Source organism: Mustela nivalis (assembly GCF_964662115.1).
Source record: "Mustela nivalis genome assembly, chromosome: 6".
In the NCBI taxonomy this organism is placed as follows: domain Eukaryota; kingdom Metazoa; phylum Chordata; class Mammalia; order Carnivora; family Mustelidae; genus Mustela; species Mustela nivalis.
The window spans coordinates 7688575-7712202 of NC_139025.1; positions in this window are offsets into that span (position 1 = coordinate 7688575).

Below are 23628 nucleotides of genomic sequence, written 5' to 3' on the forward strand. Positions count from 1 at the left end.
TAAATAATATAATTTCTTTGAAGAGTTTTATGGAGTTCTACAGAAATACGAGGTATTTTTCCCTTGGTTCAGTGGTTTTGAAATCTGAATCTGAGAAGACATGTCAGTTTATGATGAAATTTTCCCCAACCTATAGAAAAATGGGAAATTTCATTAGGGAGCCTTACATAAGGACAAAATCAATTTTAAGGTTTTTTTTTTTTTTGGGGGGGGGACGCCTAGCTGGCTCAGTCAGTAGAGCATGAGATTCTTGATCTCAGTGTTGTGAGTTCAAGTCCCATGTTGGGTGTAGAGATGACTTAAAAGTAAAATCTTAAGGGGTGCCTGGGTGGCACAGTCTGTTAAGCATCTAACTTCTGGTTTCAGCTCAGGTCATGATCTCAGGGTGGTATCGAGCTCCATATTGGGCTCTGTGTTCAACACAGAGTCTGCTTAGGACTCTCTCTCCACTAATGACTAATGATGGAGATTGCTTAAGAAATTGAAAATAGAGCTACCTTATCAGCCTGCAATTGCACTACAGGATATTTACCCCAAAGATACAGATACAGTGAAAAGAAGGGCCATCTGTACCCCAATGTTCATACTTGCAATGGCCATAGCCACCAAACTGGAAAGAACCAAATGCCCTTCAACAGATGAATAGATAAAGACAATGTGGTCCATATATATACAATGGAGAGTTATGCCTCCATCAGAAAGGATGAATATTCAACTTTTGTATCAACATGGACAGGACTGGAGGAGATTATGCTGAGTGAAATAAGTCAAGCAGACAGAATCAATTATCAAACGGTTTCACTTACTTGTGGAACATAAAAAAATAACATGGAGGACATTGGGAGATGGAAAGGAGAAGTGAGTTGGGGCAAATCAGAGGGGGATATGAACCATAAGAGACTGCAGATTTGAGAAACAAACTGAGAGTTTTGGAGGGGAGGGAGGTGAGGCGTTGGGTGAGCCTTGTGGTGGGTACTAAGGAGGGAACGTATTACGTGGAGCACTGGGTGTGGTGCGTAAACAATGAATTTTGGAATACTGAAAAAAATTAAATTAAATTAAATTTAAAAAAAAGACTCTCTTTTCTCTGCCCCTCCTCTCTCTCGCTCTCAAATAAATAAATAAATCTTTAAAAATAAAAACATAACATTAAATCTTAAAAAATAAGGACTTTTTTTTACACTGTTCGCAATAATTTCTCATTCAGTGGCAATATTTTCAGTGGTGAAACCTTTTTTAAGTACTGTCTCATTTCAATCTTTCTTCTAAAATGCATTACTTCAAAAAGTAATTATGTACTCTATGGCTACTAGCATAACATAATAAAAAAATAATTAATTAATTAATTAATTTTAAAAATTTCAAAAAATGCAACGACTGCCTTTAAATTAGAACAGAATTGCTTATTATTTTAATACCAGTTCTATTCTTCATTGCAAAGCATGTGAATGGATGTGTTAACAAATGCCTTGACTGATCCATCTTGAATGTTATTTTCTTGGATATCTTACCACTTTCAGAGTGTACTCACTTCTCCCCTCTGAGGGCTGCTGTGCATATCACCAATCCTAAGGACCACAATCAATGCAAAAGATGCAAAGCTCTAGAGGTTCCCCACCAGACTACATTGTTTTTCTGTAGTTCTCTCTCTTCTTCCTACCCCAACCCTTTCTCCCTCTCACCCTCTTCTCCCTTTCTTCATTCTCCAGGGATTGCTTTTGTCCGTCTTCTTCCCCTTTGCCTCTTCCAATTACTCTTTCTCTTAAAAAAAAAAAAAAAGGCACCTCATTCATGGCCTTGGGAAATCTAAAAGGAACTCTCGACTGAGGTCTTATTGTAATTGTGCCAATTTATAACTAAATTGATTCAATTCATATACAAACAAACAAAATATATGAACCCCCTGCACAGGTTGAGCAGTCGGCTCATAGCCAACCCAGAACATGATCTTCATGTTTGCACTCTTCACACTAACAAGGAACGCTGGATGATGGGAGGGCTACGCCCATGGGAAGCACAGGATGCTTCTGAAGCACGAAGCATACATACCCTCTTTCTGCTCTCTGACACTACTCATGAACTGGACCTCTTCTCCAGCCTGTGTTTCATCTATCCTGGGGTAAGGAGTAGAGAATTTAAACCATTTACTGATCTACAGTATAGTTGGTTTAGGAGAGGAGAGGCTGAGATAAACAAGCAAAAATGAGCTGGAGATTTGGAATGACAAATTCAGATTTAGTGGACTAGTTCAGCTCAGATGAGTTCCCATTTGTGCCTTGGGCCCTAGAGCATGGAAGGATGTGGTCAAGACTGTACCTACAGGCATGGATGCTTGTGAGGAAAAGACTTTATAGAGATGTCCCAGTTTGAGTCTGTCTTCATGTTTCAGAACAAGAATATGTGGTCCGGAAAGAGTCCTCATATGAATTACCTGAAGTCATAGAGGATGCCATCAATCCCAGATAATTTCACTCGATATTGTATTCATTCTCTTCTGTTCCTTTCACTTTGGATTTTTGATGGACATATAGGATTCTTTTACATTATGAAATTCTAGAAGTTAAACTGCACATTTTGAAGAGGAAGCTAAAATTTCTATTTTTCCATATGTTGCCTACATGTCCAGAATGCCCTGGTCACAAACTCCTCTTCTCTGTTTATTCAAAATATAGCTCAAGTCCCCAGGATGAATTCCCTAAACCCAAGGTGGAAGCCTTTCTCCCACTCATCCTACTCATGGTAACGGCCAGTCGGCAAACAGTATGTGAGCTAGAGGTGGGCTAGGCACATTTTTTATTCAAATGTGTGCCCTAGTATTGGTGGATTATAAGGTACAGATTATGTTGAAGCTAGCATAATAAATGAATGCCAAAAATAAATCAGTAAATTAATTAAGGAATTGGCATAATAATGAATGACGTTCTATGCTAGAAGATATTTTATCAGACCAAAAAAACCAAACAAACAAAAAAACCAAAAACAATAACAACAAAAACTACTTCAGAACCAGCCTTAAAACTGTTGAGAAAATACTGCTAAACTAAAGCTTTCAGGAATCTTGATTCTAAAGCAAATGCTAGACTGTGGAGTTATACAATGATAACTCACCTTTGGAAGAAATTTAATGTTCAAGTTGGCTAAAAAGGCTGATTGCATTTAGATGGACTTTTATTAGGAAAGTCTGAAGAGGTAAAAGCATTCCTGACTATTCGTAAGAAAAATCAAAATTAAAATACAATGTTCACTGACATGTTCCTAAGACCAAATCAACTGGAAGTAGGCATTTAAGAATTCACTCCTTAATTTTAGTTTGTAGGCAGCAGTCTAGTGGAGATACTTACACTCTTGAGAATGAAATTAGCAGACCCTGTTACTCACACAACACAATAGCCATGAATCTGTTTTTTCTAAAGACTTCCTCCAAATGCTTCTCTCTGAAAATTGAGTCTCCATCCAACTTGAAATAGGGAGTCACAGGTGCTTCTCTTTGTTTCCAGATAAGCAATATCCACAAGTTCTTGGTGGTATATTCTGCCCTTTTCTCCCCATATATAAGAAGAGGACACTTTATTCCTCAGGTTCAAATTACCACCTGTCTCTTTAAAATGTGTCATTGGAGAGAAACCTTATAAGTCAAGGAATAATTACCTCTCTCCGAAAATAAGGTGAATTGACCACAAGCTCCTTTTTTTAATTTATGATGATAGGTTAGCATAATGACTTGAATGTGAGCTTTAGACACTTGTAGGGAAATTCAAAGCTTGCTCAAAACAAGACTTAAGATTGGATTTGAACAATGGGTAGTGTTGTTCAATACTAGAGCAATAAACTGCACTGCTCTAGGAAGGGATCACCATCTTAGTGACATTGTCTTTGAATCTCAAAGAACCAGCACTGTCCCTCTGGCTTCTGGCTGTTCAGTGGATGTACACATAATGTAACAAATATTACACTGAAATTGGTGATCCCTTTCCATGAGCTTCTACGCCAGATGAATTTGAGACCCAGGGAAGCAAGAGGAAATTGGCTGAGTCATTTCTGATATTCGTGGTCTAACTCTGAGCTTAGGAGAAGTGGGTTCTTGAGAGGATAGCTGGATAGGTGTCTGGGCGGATATATTCATTTATCTTTATTAAAGATAAAAGGCAAAGTAGAAGAGAACATGACAGGTTTAAAACCAAGTCCTCCTGTGCACCTGAGATCAGATCTTCAGATCTTCATTTGCAAAGTAAGAACAAATCTTTGGTTGTCATGTTATGAGAAGGACAGACGAAATGCTATGAACAATGTCCTTAATGCCTACAAAATATTGAAGAGGAAATAAAATGTAAAAAGAAAGAAAGAAAGGAAGAAAGAAATAGGGAAGAAGGAAGGAAGAGAGAGGAAGGGAAGGAAAGAAAGAAAGTTTCCTGTACTTTTTAATTTTTTTTTTTAAGATTTTATTTATTTATTTGACAGAGAGAGATCACAGTAGGAGAGAGGAAGGGAAGAGATCACAGAGAGAGGAAGGGAAGCAGGCCCCCTGCTGAGCAGAGACCCCCCCGATGTGGGACTCGATCCCAGGACCCTGAGATCATGACCTGAGCCGAAGGCAGCGGCTAAACCCACTGAGCCACCCAGGCGCCCTACTTTTTAATTTTTAACAACTTTTTCTGTCAGGACTCTGCCACTGACTTAATTCTCCAATGCATCTCACTTCCCAACTATGGGACTTGGGGTTGGTCACTTTACTTTCTGAGTTTCAGAGCCACATTGTCAAAAATGGAAAAGATACCTCTCTCTTGGGAGTTATAAGGAATACAAGAATGCTACAAAAATCTACAAATTCAGTAAAATGTTAGATGATTCTATAGTATTGATTTGATATTGATTTGCACTGAGAAAAATCTATTCCCCTACCTACTCTACTCTTAATAGAGTTTCTTAGTCTCCTTCAGGAAAGATTAACAAGGTAAGCTTTTACTTATTTATTTACTTTAAAGATTTATTTACTTGAGAGATAGAGAATGAGAGAGAACGAGCATGAGTGGGGTTAGGGGCAGAGGGAGAAGCAGGCTTTAGTCTGAGCAGGGGGCCTGGTAAGGGGCTCGGTTTCAGGACCCTGGGATCATGACTTGAGCCAAAGGCAGATACTTAACCAACTGAGCAACCTAGGTGCCCTACAAGGTAAGATTTATTAATAACAAGGTACAAAATAAATAAACAAACAACAAACAACCAAGAATCAAAATGATAAGTGTGTACTTCAATGGCTCCAAACATTCACAGACAGGATAATTGATACAAATGGAAGGACTGGAGCTTGAGTTGAGATTTAAAAGAACCGCATAGCAGGGGGGAAAAGAAAAAAAGGCTTTATAGGTGAATGATTGACTGAATGAATGAGTAGCAAATTTTGGTTCCCAAATGAGGAACAAACTTTGGATGGTTCACATAACTGGAACAGAAAAAGTGAGTGATTACAGTGATTATGTCAAATGGATTCATGAGATCAACTATGGTGGAAGCAGAAGGAACCCACACAATGGTTTCCACTCTAGTCACCATCCCATGCTTGACTCTTCTCTCTACTTCTCTGGTTTCAAACAAGTACAACGTTACCATCAGCATTTAGGAGAGGAAACAGTGAAGATTAGGAGTCGGTCTGAACGGATTGTATAGACAGTCTAGAGTTTGTGTCCGCCACCCGCCATTGTAATCTTCTCTTCCACTGACCATCCCTGTTCTCTCTACCCCTCGACAACCTGCAAGAAATGCATGGGGTTTCCATGTAGTAAGTTCCTATTCGACGGACATGCCTGCTACTCCAGTGGTGCAACCTTAGGCAAATCACATAGACTGTCCTCTGGAATTGAAACACATAGCTATGATAATGTGTGTTGTTTGTTATAAATGATGGGAATCCAAGTCAAATTAAGCCTCAGCTAAGGAGTAATCCATTGGCTCATGTAACCCTACCAAAGAAAGAACAAAAGCCACAGGCTATCAGAGGAAGCTGGGTCTTCTCCATCACTCACACCTACTTCTCTCTGCATTTCAGCTTCTATTCTATCAGACTTGTTTTCTTCCAGAGGCTGGAACCCAGGATGTTGGTAACTTTATAGCTTCATCAGCACGATGCTCTTTATTTTTTTTTTTAATTTTTAATTTTTAATTTTTTTTTTTTTTTTTTTTTTTTTAGAAAAGCCCTGGACAGGGCCCCAATTTGCATAGCTGAGGTCAAATGCTCTGCACTGGGCCCAGAGATGAGATAGTGTGATTAGACCATCGTAGCAGAAACTGGTAGATGTCCATCCTAAATGCATCACTTCTGATTCTGACCTTTTGACAAAGACCATGTCTCATGAAATAGGGTACAAACATTAGACTTTTATCTTCCCAGATCTTCTTTCAGTCGAGGGCATCCATGTTACTCTTTTCTGGGCAAGGATTAGTAAAAAAAGTCCAGCAAAATCTCCTAGAGAGTATTTTTTTTTCCTATATAAGAGGGAGGAATGAGGGCAGGTGGAGGGAGGGGCCGTAGGGAGGGGAAGACGGATGGGTTGAGAGAAAGAGGGGAAGAGAAAGACAGCGGGAGAGATAACTTAATTCTTGCTTGCTTTGTGTTTTGTTTTAAGAGGATGTGATATTCGGAGCTGTTGCAGCCACGTTGAGAATGTGAGGAGGCATTTGTTTATGTACTGTGTATGGTGAAGCAGGAAAGTGCGAATAGCTAGGGCTCTTGAGGACCCTGATGGACAGCTGGATCAGGCCTGATTTCTTGTTAGATGAGAAAATTCTTTTTATAAGAGAAAAATAAACCCCTGATGACCAAGCTTTCTTTAGCTTGGCCACTCTCCTTCTTTTATACAAATTTCTCCTTGACCCGCCTGCCACTGGCATGGTACTACAGGCATCAGTAGCCTACAGAGCCCAAATGACAGTTGGACAGGCCAGTAAGCCTCCGTCTTCCTGGACGGCAGAGGAAGGAGGGGCAGGAGAGCCATACCTCTGTTGCTGAGCAGGGACTTATGGTACAACCAGGGAAACTACAGCATTCTGGCTGCCAGCTTGTTCAGCCCATGGCGGTCAAGGCAAGTCCAGAAATGGACATCCTTGCTTTTTCCTTTGACACTTGAAAATGTCCTCTGAATGTGTCCCCCTTCCAGGAGAACAAATGCAGCTGATATTTCAGTTCAGCTCTTGGCATTTCTTACTTGTCTTATTCAGGAGACTGAGCCCCCTTCTGATTTTACTTATCCCCAAGCACAATGGGGAAATCAAGATGGACCACTACTGACAACTCTGATATGGAAGGAATTTGAAGTGACAGAAGCAAGGTGAGGTGGGGGCTGAGGGAAGGCATTGGAGATTTCTTGAAGCCTTGCTTTTGCCATCTTTGAAATGGGAAAGAAAAGAAGATGTATTTGGTTATATTTAAAATTAGCTTAAGATGCCTGGGTGGCTCAATGGCTGAGCATCTAACTCTTGGTTTCAGCTCAGGTCATGATCTCAGGGTCCTGAGATCAAGCCCATGTCGGATTCGGTACTCAGCGGGGAGTCTAAGATTCTCTCTCCTTCTCCCTCTTTCCTTCCCTCCCCCACCTCCAAAAAATAAATAAATAAATAATATTAAAAATAAAATAAAATTAGCTTATATTCCAAATACCACAATTTCATGATTTTTTAAATTAAGAAAAATAGTCCCTACAGTATAGAATTTCTCTGAGAACTCAATTAAGGACATGGGGAAACATTTCTTTATAAACCTAACTTACCAATGTTAAGGTTCATAACCATTACTATGACTAAAAAAAAAAAAAAAAAATTAAAAAAAGATGGGAGCCTTTTATCATGTGCGAATACAGCTCAGTTTCCTCATCTATCCCAAAGGGCCAAATCTAAGAAGTCTTTTCAAAAATGTACCTGCTTCTTAGAAAATTCTTTTAAGATATATTATATTTATCCAAAAGTCCACATCCCGTGACTTCTGCATAATTGAAATAAGGGAGCTATAAAAACACTGTTTAAATACAAGGAGTGATTAATATTTCAGAATATAACAATAGTACAAAATGGTTCATAAGGATGCAGATTTAACTGCTCTGTGTCCAGAAAATGAGAGGAAAAGGACGTGTGTGTGTGTGTGTGTGTGTGTGTGTGTGTGAGAGAGAGAGATAAAGTTCAAAACACTGTAATATCTAATTAACGGGAAGTACATTCGGCAAATATTTCTCTTTCATCCTTCTAGTTCTAAATCTTCTCTTTGGTTACTTTTGTTTAAAAAGGTATTTTTCTTTCCTTTCTACCTGACATCAGCGCATAAACACACTGGCTTCACCTAGGCCTTCGGTGTGAAGGAGCAGGAGGAGATTGAGCCATGTGTTCAGTATGGGAGAGTGGTTGTGTGCTCACGGCTTTGAAATCATGAAAAAAATGACAAAACCCGAAAAGCAGTTTCAGTGCCTTGGGGGAATAAGCACTGTCTTGTTCATTGGGACGAATGCTATTATTAATAACTAGCGGCCTGATGGATGTGAATTATGGTTGATGAGCTCACTCAGAATAAGTGACCAGCTTTAAAAATTGAGGGTAACAACTCAATGACTTGCAAGGTTTTTTTTCATTTCTTGTTACGTTCACCAACCACTCAGGGTGGGGATAAAAATGTGGCTCCAAGCAGAAATTGGAAACCAAGCTCTTTCTCCAACAGAGGTGTCCGTAACACTCTCTCATGGTAAAACTAGGTCCCTACGTGCGAAAATAAAATGGAGGTGGTATCTGACATGCTCTAAACTTAATCCACTCCACTTAGAGAGAAAAAGGAAGAGCTAAATTCAAAGACCATCCTTAGAAGAGAAGGAAATGAGCAAAATCCTTGCTAAATGTTAGTTATTAGAGCCGGACAAATTTCCACTATTAGATAATGTAATGATTCCCCACACTATATTTAATTATCAGGTGTGCGGATAAACTGACATTTTTGCTCCTCTTTTAAATATTGAAAATTAATTGAAGAAAAAAGCAGTCTAAAACGTGGATAATTAAACAAATATGTTATGAAACAAGGCCATGTGCAATTTTATTTTATGTGTAAATTATATGTAGACCCAAAGGGGCTGCAATCTTATTATACAGTTTGCTCCTCCATTAGCATTTCAATAGAGAGACTTGCCCTCCTGGTTTTGAGGAACGTGGTGGAGTAGGCAGCACCTGCCAGAGGTGCACGCAAAGACTTTTTTAAAACTTTCTCTACTTCTTGGAAAGAATAAAAAGGAGGAAGGAAGGAAGAAACCCTCCATGTTTATTGCACTTGCCCAGACTTTTGCCAGCTGAGAAGTGGTCATCCCAGCTTGGGTTGGGGAATGAATTCCAGCTAGCGTTGAGGGATTGCAGAAATGAGCCATTTCACAGCCGGGGGGGAATGTGGGACACATTGGGTCTGACGCTCGTGTCTGTCGTCCAAGGAGTAAAGATCGGCCTCTGGCCACGTGACTGGGCACTCTGTGGGTCCTCTTCCACCTTTTGCCTTTTATCTGTTTAGTTCAGTTTAGGTGGAAGTGCAGAGAATGTACATCGACCATGATAAAGAATAATTCACCAACTTCACTGAACAGCTGGTATTTGTTGAGGTAGGGAGGGCTTAGATTCCACACTGAGGCACAGAGAGAGTTTCTGTAGAAAGTGCCAGGGAACCCCCAGTCACAGGGTGCTGCTGCTTTCCCTCGGATTCCTCCCTCCCTCCCAAACTTGCAGGAGATATTTCCAACAGCAATGTTCTCTTTGGAACCTTTGAGGATGCCTGGGTCTCAGATTTTTGCTCTTATGTGCAAATATTATTAAGGAGGATCACAATTAAAAAAATCCCCCCATGCACGAGGTGGGGATTTAGTTGAGAACAGGGATAAGAAGGGACGACGCATCTGCCATGGCTGGGAACTTCTCAGTATTACGTAGCGCCCAAAGTGAAAGTTGCCTCGTGACCAGGCTGCTGCTGGAATGAAAGACTGTGCTCTCGAACGGTCCATGTTATTTGTTGTCTGTGCTGTCCTCCAGAAGCCACTTTGCCGTACACCACTGTCCTTGTTGACAACGTAATATGACCTTTCTGTGGAAGGAAGGAAACCTCCCAAAGTTTTAGCACTTACTAATGCCACATAAAATATTCCAAATCAACCCTGAGATTCATTTTGATTCAAGCAATGTTGTTTTATATTCACCATTAGTAATATTGTTTAAAGGAAGCTCTTCGTTTCCCTTTGGCTTTGCTGTCAGGACTCGGGATGAGTCAAGAGGACAAGGTCGAGAGGCTCTGAATGGAACTGGAATTTTGCCCAGGGAGCAGAGAATGAGGTTTTCCGGGTCAGAAGGAGGCAGCTATAAATTGACAGTGGATTTGCACTGGAGACAGGGAGGGAAGCTCCAGTGGCCTTGAGGTATATCAGGATACTTATAAGGGGGCGGGCACAAAAATCAAAGTCATATGGGCACACATCATAAAGAAGATGTGTGCATTTGACTAGGGTAAGGAGAGGCTCAGGATCATGAGTCGTGAGGATGCATCCATTCCTGTCTCCAAGTGCAGCTGGGGACAGGTTGGGGATGGAGATGGTGGCTTCATTGACTAGCAGACAATTTCAGCTACCCTGGTAGGTGGTCCAGAGCTAGGAAAAAAAAAAAAATCTGAGCCTAAAATTCAGAGACATGAACTGGTTACATTTAGGTCCCTTGGCTTAGCTGGACCATAGTGTCCTTTAAAAAGATGTAAATAGTAAGAGTACAGTTTGGTAGGAAATAGTAAGACAAGGCAATTGTAAAGGAATTGAGTTTCAAACACTTCAAGACAGCTATAAGCACTCTCATAAAAGAGCAGGCTTCTACTGCATTTCCTATGGAGTTATTCAGACAGGAGATCTGCTTTGAAATTTCTCTGCAAATTATTGGAACCCTAATGCACAGCTTGAACCCCAAAGCAGCAGATGTTTTGAAAGAGTGTAAATGCACAAAGAATGACTTTCAAGAATCCAATAAAATGCTGGGAGAGAGGTGAAGAATAGCACAACTAAAAAAGCAAACAACACACGTTATTCAGGTATAACCATCATTTATAGTCTCATGTTAAAAAAAAAAAAAGAAAGAAAAGGGTCCATTTTCATTACTAAGCTATATTGGATCCTTTTCCTAATTTTCCCATAATTTAACATTCAATTTATTTTACTGCCCACATCACAGATAATTCATGGGTAGAGTCTTGAAAATTTGATATGATTCATTTCATTCCCAAGTAACATAAAGACTGCTGCCTCATTTTCCCATATTTTTACATTCAATTTATTTTACTATCCACATCCCAGATAGTAGTGGGTAGAACCTTGAAAAATCAATTTGATTTTAAAGGTAGTGAACATGAAATTAGAAATGAACAGTAATATAGTTATACATTCATTCAACAAACATTTATGGAATGGAATATTGCTCTTGTTCCCCACAACACAGTATTGTGGGGATTACACACGGATTTGACATTGACTTCATCAAGGAAACTGTAGTTCGGTGGGGATAATGGGACATATATAAAAAAAGAATATAGATGTAAAAAAATGTATTTGAAGCCCATGAGGGGTCAGGCACTTTAAACATTTAATCTTCAAGATACTTCTGAAAGACAGATATTATCATGACCATTTTTCTGACAAGAACACCAAGTTTATTTAGGTTCACAAAGTACCCAATGCGCCATAAAGTGACAAAGCCATGATTTAAACTGGTGTGAGGCAATGTCCACATTCTTTTCATTATACCATGTTACTTTTTAAAGAATTACTGACCAAGTTAGAAATGGATCAATGGGGCAGACAAAGGTAAATACTGGGGGAGTCTGGGAGTCCCAGGGAAGGGCCAGGAGAAACATCTGTTGGTTGGATCTGCAGGAAAGGCAGTATGGAGGAGACGGTATCTGTTTCTGAGCTGGGCTTTGAGAGATGGCCGATTGGGATGGGTATGCGTCTGTCCATGCCTGTGTCTGCCTATGCAGGCATGGTCTATGAGTATACATGTGTCACCGAGTCCTCTGTCACCCAAACCGCACCAATATTTGGCTCCTTCCATAGGCAACTTTTTATCACTCTCACAGTGCCTTCCTGAAGCTTTTCCAAACATTCTAGATGCCCTTCATGTTCTTTGACAGATAGGACGTAATTTTAGAAAAATAGCTACAAAGGTGAGCAAGGTTGGAGGGAAAAACAGATGCCCTTACAGAGTGAAAATACCTCTGTGCTCCTATCTGGGCAATGAATTTTGACAGTGGTGTGAAGTGCAAAGTGCTCTGAGAAGTCATGTGGGTCATGGCAGACAAAAGAGTGGTAGCCCGGAGATTACCACAAAAATACAGAGGATGGTAGTGAAACCAAGGTGTTTTAGAGATGGGGAGGCTTTGACCATGACTTTTATTTCTGGATGAGAAACAGAGAGATGAATGGAGTTCTTGGAAACACAGCAAGTAGGCTAAGCTATTGTGACAAGAACCTAGCAATCTCAATAATTCCATAATTATAGATGATTAAAAAGCCTTCTTATGATATTTAGGAATAGGGAAAGCAAAGTCAAAATATCCATTAATATTGGAAGGAGTTTGATTTAACTATTTTCTTTAGGAACTGTGGCCTCTCTTGATTTCAGTGTTTCTGTTTGTAAGAATAAGAGATTGGGCAAAACAATATAAAAATATTTTCCATTAAAAAAATTAGAATCTATGATCACTTGGTAGCAAGCTAACAAGGTGCTAACTATTGAAAAAATTTTTATCCTAAAATATTATGATCTTAATTTACTTAGAGTAATTATTTAACAGAGGAAATAATCTCATAGTAGTACAAAAACCACACACAATTGAGCTCTGAATGAATTAGAAACAATTTCCAAAAAGTGTGACAGTACTGGTGTGTGTGTGTGTGTGTGTGTATGTGTATGTGTGTGTGTGTGTGAGTGCTATGCAATCATGACTAACAGGTAAGTGAGATCATAGCATTGTCTTTAATTATAGGAGGAGTCCATGAAGCTTCCAGCTAAGTCAAAGTTTCCTACAAAATAAATTGGGTCACCCCTCCTTCGTATCTAAGTAGCCAACAGCACAGTAATAATGCTGGCAAGATGATGGCTAACATCCAGCCACTGTGCATTCTGCCTGACATCCTCTGCCAACCACTTTGCACACATCATAACCTGTAGCCTCCAACACAACCTTAGGAAATGGGTGGTGTTCTCAATACTCCTTAGCAAAGAGGTGCAGAGCAGTTCAGTAAAAGTCACTGCCCGAATCGTAAAGGCCTTAAACTCAAAGGCCCTGCCTTACTCTAGCCTCAACAACCACAGACCATCATGCTGCCTCAGAGTTGAGTAAGAGACACAATAACTCATCGAAAAGCAGTTAGCTCTACATATTCTTTGATAACGATGATTATCATTATCTGAACAGAGATCCCCAAATGGCTGGCCAGGGCTACTGTTTTGTGTGGGTTCATACAAAACATTTTGGTTGGCCTTCAAAATATGGTTTTGACTTTTATGGAGCCTACATTTAAAATTTCTTGAAAAATTACAAGAGCCATGAAGCCTGGAATCCCATAGATTCCTATTGTCACATTGATAGGAGCTGGGCAGCTAATGGCTGCCTCCTTTTGAGCTGGAATGGGTTCATAGCTTTCTCAAGTCCCATCTGACCCAAGGCTTCATTGGTGTTACCTGTGTAGCCTATGGGCCATTGGATTTCTATCTCCTTTCATGAAAAGTTCTCAGTCTTATCCTTAAACCCTAACATGGTAGATAGATATGATAGAAAGAAAGAAAGAAAGATGATAGATATGATGGATAGATAGAAGATGGATGAATGGATGGACAGATGATATAGATAGATAGATAGATGATAGATAGATATAAGGGATAAATATAAGATAGATGATAGACATGATGGATAGATAGACAATGGATGGATAGATAGATAGATAGATAGATAGAACAGACAACAAACAAACGATCTTTATTAGTGTCTTAGCTTGGATTTCTGTAGATGAGTCACACTGTTCTGATTTGCCTGGGAAATAAGACTTTAATATCCTGAGTGTGTACACTCTGTCATTATTGAAATGTCACCTAGATTAAAAAAAAAAAAAATCTGCTCTTGCCATTTTCTTACCTTGCTATTTAAGTTTTGTTCTTATCTCCTTCCATGTGGTGAACGTGAAAAACAATAATCATGTCACTTGGATGACAACTTGACTCAATAATGATTAATCCCCCAAGCATGCTCACTCCCCATTCTCCATAGAGCAATGTTCCCCCACCTTCGATCCCTTAGGCATGCCAGTGCCCCCAATAGGAAAGCAGCCCCCCGATCAATGATCAACGAGACGATCTGTTACGTTTCTGCTGCAGATTGGTAGCTTGTATATTTCAGTGCAGGGAGGGAGGGAGGAGGAAAGAGGTTATGAAGCCCACAGATTTCAGCCGTAACTAAATATGTGTGTTTATCTGTGATTCCCCTAGCCTAGTTCCCCTCTACAAAGGATAAAAATGCATTACTCACTTTTCTAACTAAATAAAGCTACTCTAGGAAAAATATATGTTGAGATACTGAAGGAAGCCAATGTTCTATTTCTGAATGTTAACACCAAAAATCGAGAGAAAGTAGGCGAAGAACAGACAAGAATGCTACCAGATATCATTACAGCCCCCTCCACAGCCTTGTCATGGAGACTGTCCTATCAGGGAAGAGAAATTAATAACCCACCCGTAATAGGGACACACAAAATATATCAAACACAGGGCCAAGCTTCTGGAGCATCAAGCCTGAGTCTGGAGCCACAGTGATGTGAAGCTGAGAGAACTCCTGCCTGGGCTTTTTTGTCCTTCCCTTTTTCCTCATTCCCTTTCTCCCTTCCTTCCTTCCTTCCCTTTTTCCACCCCATCTCCTTCTCTTCCTTTCTAGAAGATGAACACTCTTTGGTCTTTACATTTATGGCCGCTTTTTCTCCAGTCCAGGAAAATTGTAGGATTGCCTGGGGCTCTCTGGGACAGAAAGATGTAATGTTGACTTTAACGAACAGATGGTATCCGGAGGGAAAAAAAAAAAAATCTATCAGGATTTTAAGCATCAGAGTTTGATAGGGAATTTGCCTGTGGGGTGTCTGGGAACCTGGACAGGGGAACATGTTCTGACCTTATAGGAAGTCGGGTGAGGGGTTTCTCACCCTTCAAAAATGATCTGGCTCGGGGTATGGGCTCAAATGTGAAGTGATATAGATTTTTTTTTTTGTCTTCAGAAGATTATTTAAATAAAACAATTCCATTTTCAAAAAAGAGTTATAATATAGGACTCAGTACCAGAGATAAGAAAATTCTAACTGAATATAAATTCTCATAGTGCTCTTGGCCTTTGTTTCAGGGAGCTAAAGAATCTACGTCTTTTTGTAAATTGTATTGATTATAGATGGATACATGTATGGATGTAGATTCTTCATCATTAGTATTTTTATCATTGTTGGTCACTTGCTAGCCATCTGAAGACAGGAGAAGCTGGTGTAAGTTGTCTTGCCTCAGTTTCCTCCTCTGTAGAATTGGGATAATGACCTACACTTGCAGGATGTTTAAATATTAAAGTGTTAGGGAGGCTCAAGCCTGCCCCCCCACCCCCCCCACCCCGGCCACCGGGCACATTGCCAGTTTCTTTGCCTGGCTCTCAACAGTTCTTGGAGCATCTTGACAGTGGTGGCCCTCTGGTTCCCCAACTGCCAGCTCTGTGCCTAGCACATATTAAGTGCTTGGTGTATACTTGTTGAATACAACTTGGACGGAACTCTGTCCTTGAATTCCGTCCGTGGACTTCCAGAAAGACCCCATTTACTGACATTTGATCTGCCAAAGAGCCTCTGCTTGGGCTGAGGGTCTCTATTCCTTACTGAGACACTCCTGGGAGAGTTGTCCCAATCTTCCCGAGAAATCTGTAGAAGGCAGTTAAAATGTTTCCAGACGCAGCATCATCTTGAGAGCATTTTCTGAGGTGGTGGGTGAGGAAGTGGATTCCTCCGCAGCAGCGCCTTCTCTCCTGTCCCGTCATACACAGCGAGCACACTTTTGGATCTTGTGGCTTTGAGAAAACGAGTAGCTCAAACTCAGCTCCAGCTTAAGGGGGCCTGGTCTGATAGTCACCCACATGGTGGTGACAAATAAAGGGTTGCCAGAGTCAAAATTACTCAGAAGCCCTTTCTCTAGAATTCTTGGGTTTTGGCAATCATATTGCTCATTTTCCATTCTTGGCTGAATCCATCAACAGTCTCTTGTGTGTGCCTGCTGCATGCCATGCATTGTGCCACAGCGCTTTCTCCCCTGAAACCACAAGTATTTTACATCATCACTATTGATAAAATCAACAACTTTCTAGAATGAACTATATCCCTTTCTGTCTTCCGTCTCTTGAAAGTGAGCTCCCTGAACACAATCCCACCTTCATCCACGATTCAGGAATATACCTAGGGATGCAGTGAAGTCTCTTGAGACCACACTGCTTCCTTTTTTAAATCTGCTTTTCATAATTTTCTGCCTTTTTCACTTCTTGACATGCCCTATGACTACCAGTGTTCCCACCTTCCTGTCTACCCAAAATATCTTTCCTATTTGTTATTGGTTTTGTTTTGGTTTTCCTTCTGGGCTCGGGAGTGAGAAAACCAAAAAAGGAAGAGTCACGTGTACCAGTGGAGTAGAGTGGAGTACAAAAATGTATCAGTGGACTACAGCTGGAGTTCTAAATTTGGAGACCTACCAGTTACGTAATAGGGAAAATCACCTCAACCCTCTGGCCTTCATGGTCCTCACTTTTGGGGGGGAAGTTAGTCAAACCCACCCTGGTTGGAGAGATTAGCTACGCCGCTTACAATGCTCAATCACAGCGACCAAAATGCCACTGCTTTTGGACTTCACGGGGTCCTGCCTTCTCTCTGCATTTGCAGGATCTGTCTCAGACGCCCAGGCTCATCTTTTGCTTTCTGTACCTTGGATAATAACAAATTATGGGTGAGTTACTGAAGTCGTGCATTTTATGTCTGTTACCTTCTTTAACCTGCACAGCAATGCAGTGAGGTTTGCAGATAAGAGCACCAGAGCTCAGGAGGTTAACTGGCTTGTTGAGATCACATAGCTAGCAAGCAACTCAATCCCGTGTTTCTGACACCCAAACCATGAATCAGTTCACTGTACTGGACTTTCTCTCCAGGAATAAGACAGGTTTGCAGAGAGCAGAGTAATGGATCATGGAGGTATAACTCTACCAATCCCAGAAGGCAGTTAGCTCCTTGGGACATTGATTATCTTTGGCAGACTGTCACATCTGAGACAATCAAAGGTTCCAGTATTGAGACAGGGTAGTTTTTTTTTTTTTTTTTTTTTCTTTTTTCTTTTCTCTATCTTGGAGCTGAGTGCTTGGGGACAAGGATCTGCTTCAGCTTCAGGAATCTAGCTCCCTGTCTTCTTACAGAGTGCCAGTGATGGCGCATCGAAGAGATGCTGGCCTGATCAGGTGAGAATTTATGTAAGCCGAAACCATTAGGTGGCTTAATTAAATCAGGGCATTTAACTCATTAGCCTTCTGCTCCTGGGACTAATAAATTTGAACCCGGTGCTGCTAATCACAAAAGAAGTCAGGTTAAGCAATTCTTTCCTTATTGGAGAGATAAGAGGGAACAGGAGAAAGGGAGTAACAATCAGAGAGGATGACTGGCAACTTTCTGAGGTTCTGCTGGGAATTCTGAGCCTTAAATGGGACTTGGGGTTACATGGGGACAATGATGATTTTGGTGGCTAAAAGGAACCTCAAGATGTCACTTGGTTATCTCCCATGGGTGACCACATCCAAGCCATCACAGAAACCCTTGTCTGTTGAGTGACATTTTGCCATAGCATTTGGTAATGCAGTTGGTGTCTCACAGCTATGGTACTGGGAGGGAAGCCTCTTTGGCTAAGCTTTGTCTCTCTGCTTACAAGTGAGGTGTATACATTGCCTTCCAGCTGCTCAGACTCACTTACTGTACTTGCTGGGCTTCTGAGATGAATGGAATTTCACCAGTGTCTTGCCTGTTAGACCCAAATAGCTCATGACTTATATCTCATCCTTTGATCCTGAGCATAGCAGCTGGATGCATCTTGTGTAAATAGAGATCACAACATCATATTTCAGCGTGAAATCCTTCTGCAGCCTCCCATTACCTTCAAGATCAAGTTCAGGTTCATTTGTGTACCCAAACAAGCCTTCTGTTAAGCTTCACCTCTCACCCCACCATCGCTGCTCCTTTCCTCCCAGCAAGGACATGGTATGAAAAGATCTGCATTTTCCCAAACATTTCACACTTTTCCACAAGCCTAGGCCTTGGCATATTCTGTTTTATTTAGAATTCTTTCTTTTCGGTTGGGGAGAGCCCTTCACATCTATCATTTGGTGGCTCAGACCTCAACCTTCTCCATCAAGTTCTTTTCGTCATCTTCAGGCTCCAAAACCCATGACCTACTTGGACTCCTGCATTCTTCATAAAACCCTTTCCTCACTCCTGAGCACTGATCTCTTTACATATTTGTCTTCCCCTGTAGACTTTCAATTCCTTGAGGTCAAGAACCACGTAGTAATAATTATAATAAGCAGTTGAATGTGCTATGTTTGAGTAGCCCTGAGTTATGCCCAGCAACTCTTCAGGGGAAGCAACCCTGGCTGACATCCTGTCACCCTGAATGGAGACTGAACTGATAGGCAGAGCAGACATGGGGCCCACACAGGTCATGAAAGAGAAGGGAGCAGCAAAGAGAAGCTGGCATGGGGAAGGAGATCTGGGGTTTATGGTGTTTTGACACGTGGTATTTAATGAAAAGCATTTCTATAGGATCTTCTCACTGGATTTTCTGGAGAGAATTTGACAAGCTTTTTCATATGACTTTAAGGTCTACCTTGGGATGCCCACCACATCTGTATTACTCTTACCACAATGGCCATAATAGGTTGGATTTTGTTAACATGCCTCATGTGCACTCCCTGCTAGACACTTTCCTTGCAGAGTTTCCCTTAATATCTACAACAGCTCCAGGAAGAATTGTTTTGATTAATATACCTCTTATGTGAGAAAAATGGGAGACAGAATAAAAGACGTTCCCAAAGTCCCATGCTAAGTGGGGTATTGGGACTTGAACCCAGTGAGAGGAGAGCCCATTCAGTTATGCTGTTCTCCCAGCTCCTTCTTTGGCACCGGGCCCTGGTGGGATGTCTCTCACAGCAGCCATAGCCCAAGGATGGCCACCGTGTTTATGGACTGTCTGGGGGAGAAGCAGAGATGAGGAGAAACGGTCCAGAGTCTGGGAACTTCTGCATGCCTTAGAGGTGTGTTCCCACGTCTTGGTAGAGCCAGGATTTAACCAAGCTCCTGTTGAGATTTCTGGTACTGCAGTAACAACCTACTGGGATGTCACAGTCTTCCCCTTTCCTCTTTTCAGAAAGTGTAGAGAAAATGACAGGGAGCCTTCTCCATGAATGCCCGAGAGCCCAGAGCAGCCCCAGTGAAAGAGAGAGGTGGAGGGAAGAAGACCTGTTTTAAATGTATTTTTGTTCTAATCTAATAGGATGAAAGGCAGCCTGTAAGCGTTTTCTTCGAGAAGCCAGGAAGTAGCCCAGAATAGGAGTTATCTACTTGGTACCATAGTCATTTGTAGCAATGTAGCAGATAAGATCTGTTCTGTGTAGACACACTTCAGTGTTCTACTATCTTTCTGTAGAGTAGCAAGCAAAAGGCCCTTCACCATCGCTCACAAACTAGCGGGCTTGTTCACACTCCTGGCCTCATCTCTTGTCTCTGGGCTCTCCTGCAAGCATGGCCTTTAACACCATATGTGAGATACCTGAGGGTCCCCATCTACAAATAAGGAATTTTAGGTTCAACTTTCAAGTGGTTGTCATGGTTAATGGAGATGACACAAGAATGTGCGTTTAGGAGACCAACACTCAGTCCAAACCTTTCGTTTTGCAGGGGCTGATTTAAGTCCTACACCAAGGGCAGGGGAGGCACTCATGGGCTCTCACAGCACTCCATGATGGCCCCAGGGCCACCAGAACAGAAGCTCCTCCCCTCTAATATGTGACCATTTCTTTGGTCACATAACCTTTGACCATCTTTGTCTCACCATCGAGAGTACTTCTCCTCATTTCCTCAATGTTAATTGCACACAAGACATGGGAACACACACACACACACACACACACACACGCGTGCGAATAGTGCCTCAAAATCCTATACTGTCCAGCACTGCAGCCAGGGACAGGTGGCTGTGGGGTAATGGCAATGTGACCACTCTGAACTGAAATGTGCTGTTAGTATAAAATGTGCACTGGAGTTTGGACACTGAGCACATAGACAATAAAAGAAAATATCTCTTTAATAATTCCATATTAATGGAGGGTGGCTGAGTGGCTCAGTCTGTTGAGCATCCCACTCTTTATTTCAGCTAAAGTCATGATCTCAGGGTTGTGATATCAAAGCCCACGATGATCAGCCCCAGCATGGAACCTGCTTAAGATTCTCTCTCTCTCCCTCTCCCTATGCCCCTTCCCTACCCACCCTAAAAATTAACAAAATATAACTCTATTGGGTTTATGGATCAAAATTATATTTTGCATAAACTGGGATAAATATATCATTAGACAATTTATTTGCTGCATTTTATGTTGTTCTAATATGTGGTGATCAGAAAATTTTAAATTACATGTGGAACCCTCAGTATCTCTTTATCAGACAGCAATGCTGTAGCTCATTTTTTCTTCTCTCTCTCTCTTTGCCCTATTATCAGGAAAAATATCCCATCCCTTCTCTTCCTTCTGCCACTGTCCCCGCTGCCTCAATTACTTCCATCCACTGCCCAGCTGTGATAGTACCAATAGTTTGCCGAATGATCGAGGCCTTTGGTGAAACTCTACATTTTCTGTGGCTCCCTTCCTTACAAAACACACCCCTGCAGTTTGTTGCTCCAACATATCTCTGTTTATGCTGTCAGGCCATCTCCACAACCCGTCCACTGTGGGGCAGAGAGGATATTACTCCTGGGTGAGCGGCCATCACAAGGCCAAATTCAGCGGGCGAAAGGTCACACTCTAAAGCCAGACCCATTCTACTCCCTCAACCCTTCTGAGGAAGGAAACACCCTGCCTCTCTCTACTTCACCGTTGTTTTTTTTTTTTTTTTTTTTTCTTAAACATATAAAAGCTGTACATAATTACCGCATAGAACTTGATGACTTTGGAGATACGTATGCACCTGTGAAACCATTACCACAGTCTGTTCCATAAACTCATCCAACACCTCCAGAGGGTTCTTTTTGACCTCTTATTTATTACTATTATTACTATCATTTATGCTAAGAACACAACATAAGATCTACCCTTGTAGCAGATTTTCAAGCATACAATAGAGTACGACTAACTGAAGTACACCAGATCTCTAGGACTTATTCATCTTGCATAACTGAAACTTTGTAGCCTTTGACTAACACCTTCCTGTTTCCTCCTCCCCCACCCAGCCTTTGGCATTTACCATTCCACTCTCTGCTTCTATGAGTTTGACTATTTTAGATTCATCATACAAGAAATATTTGTTTTAAGGAAAACAGTATGGAGTTTCCTCAAAAAACTAAAAATAGAACTGCCATATGATATAGCAATCCCACGTCTGGTTCTATATCTAAACAAACTAAAATTAGGCTTTCAAAAGGATACCTGAACTCCTATGTTCATTAAAGCATTATTCACAGTATCCAAGAAAAGGAAACAACCTAAGTGTCCATTAACAGATGAATGGATAAAGAAAATGTGGTGTATACATATAACAGAATATCATCCAGCCTCATAAAGAAGGAAATTCTGCCATTTGCAGAAATGTGAAAGAATCTGGAAAACATTGTGCTAAGTGAAATAAGTCTCCATCGTCTTGGACCTGAGGTGGTATAAACAATGCAGTTGAAAGAGTAGTTTCCTCTCCTAGCTCCGTCTGACTGTGTTCATGCTGTTTTGTTCTTTGTAACTCACTTAAGCATTAAAACTGGCTGGGGGCCTGATTAACTTACCCACTCATTCATTTGACAAATACTTATTCTGCATCTCATAAATAGCAGCTACTGAGCTAATGGCTGGGGGTGAAAAGGTAAGCTTGAGAGGACACTTGGCCTCAAGGAACCATAGACTAATTGAGAAAACAGACTCATAAATACAGTATTATAATACTTTTTTGAGTTAGGTGTCATTTTGGCTCGAAACAGTAGGAAGAGGACACCTAACATCCTGAGGGGTAAAAGGGAAAGTTCCCCAATGATGTGTTGAGATGAGTATGAAGAATGAGTAAGACTTAACCAGAGCTTATTGTCACCATCATCATCATCATCATCACCATTATCATCATCATCATAAAGGTAGAAGAAAAATATCAGTGGCCAAGGAAACAGTAACTGAAAAGATGTGAGTTTGAACAAGAGCATACAAAATTAAGGAACCAAAAGTAGCTTGATGATATCAGTTGAAAACAGGCATGGTGGGGGAGAGCAGAAAAAGAGAATGAGGAGTAGGCATGACTCAGCTCATGGAGACTCATAAACCAAGCTTAGCCATTCATCTTTAATCCTCAACACAGTAAGGATCCATACATGGGGCTCATAGAGGTGCATGAAACAGTCAGTCTCACATTATGGGCTGATTGCTTTGGGAGCCAAAGGTGAGAAATCCAATTGCTCTGATCCTAAGTATGTCCACAGATTCAAACTGGTTTGTTTTAGAGATTCACCTGCCAGGTATTGGCAGTTGATCTGGTTCCTTGCTATCAGAAGGAGGTACCCCCTGGGGGTTCAGGGTTTGACTGCAATATTATTTCCCACAGTTCTACCAGGCAAAAATGATTATATCTATGTTTCTCCTCCTTGTTGATGAGGGCAAAGGTGCTGGGTCCAGCAGGCGCCTTGGGGAACCAGAGCAGACTTGGGGGATCTGTCCTTTCCAGCCCCAGAGAGACTGGTTTAGTTCAGGGACCCCTGGGGCCCTGTCTGAAAAGTGGCTTTTTTCATTTCCCTTTGATCAGGCAGTTCATGGCATATTTGGAAGGACAAGGAGTGATTTGTCTTGCACATGTGTTTTCATTTATTCCTTCAAGGCAGTGCTAAAACATTAAGCAAGAATACAATGAAGTCCAGTGGACAGACAAGCTTCAAACAGTCTCAAAGGGTATATCTAAGATAAGCTCGTTTGTTTATAGTTCATATTTTTAAAGTAGCTTATGGAAAATACATCATGATGAGATTTCAACTGAGTAAGCAAGGATGAAAGTAAAATAAAACGATGCTATGCATGAGGTCAGTACTGAAAAAGGTTGCCATAAATTTCTGAATAATTCACCAAGGAGAACCGTCTTCTAGTCTTGGGCTTCCTAGTAGTCAAGGAAACAAGGGACAATGTTCCAAAGGGATAGGGTGGCGTGGAATAACAGTTACTTCTGGAATCATCACTAAGAGAAACCACACTGTTGGTTCTTCATAAAAGGTACATCTTGTAATTAAGTGAACAATGTCTTTAGTAATATCCTGGCCACTATC